Here is a 759-nt window from a genome sequence, read left to right on the forward strand (position 1 = left end):
GACCAGCGCACAGCACTTCATGCTCGCGAACTGCCACTTTGACTCTGTGGCCAACAGCCCCGGTGCGTTTCATCAACGCTTCAGTGAACCTGCTGTCGCTTACAGCTCAGGAGACACTGTGTTTATATGCTTTAATGAAGTTATGCTTCTTCCTTAATTCATCCTTCAGAGCCTGTGAGAATCTCAGCCACGTCTCATTTGAGTTCCTTAAGTAGGAAAATGATAAAAAAAAGTTTTAAGCGAGTCTCTCTTCATCATTCAGTGATCATTCAGAGTCTAGAGCGGTGAAATGAATGTGGAGATCATTAAATGAGAAGTTACTGAGTATGAGATATCTGACGGTTTACTGCAGACATGAGCAGGAAATGCTCCATATTTTCTGCATTTGTGACCTTTTTCTCAGTTTTGTTTGTTTGAAGTGACAGCGATCAGATCGAGCAGTTCAAGGTTTCGTTGTGTTTGCTGTCAGTGTTCTTTGTTTGTGTCTGATGTTGGTTGTATATGGATGGGCGTGTTATGTTATTTGCATTATTTATGCATATAGTGGATTATTACACTCCGCTGTCATCTGTCCTGTGAAATCCTGATCATTAGAAAACCAGGAAGTGAAACAGCAGTAACATCGATGTGTAAGTGAGTGTGTGCAAAAAGATGCACAGCATGAGTGTTTAATAGGCAGCATGTGATTTTGAGTGTTGTTGTTGTACTGTCATGTTTAGATTGATGTCAAATCCCAGTCAGTTATGATTTGGGATTGGG

This window comes from Sinocyclocheilus grahami, unplaced genomic scaffold (assembly GCF_001515645.1).
Source record: "Sinocyclocheilus grahami isolate Dianchi unplaced genomic scaffold, SAMN03320097.WGS_v1.1 scaffold2565.1, whole genome shotgun sequence".
NCBI lineage: Eukaryota > Metazoa > Chordata > Actinopteri > Cypriniformes > Cyprinidae > Sinocyclocheilus > Sinocyclocheilus grahami.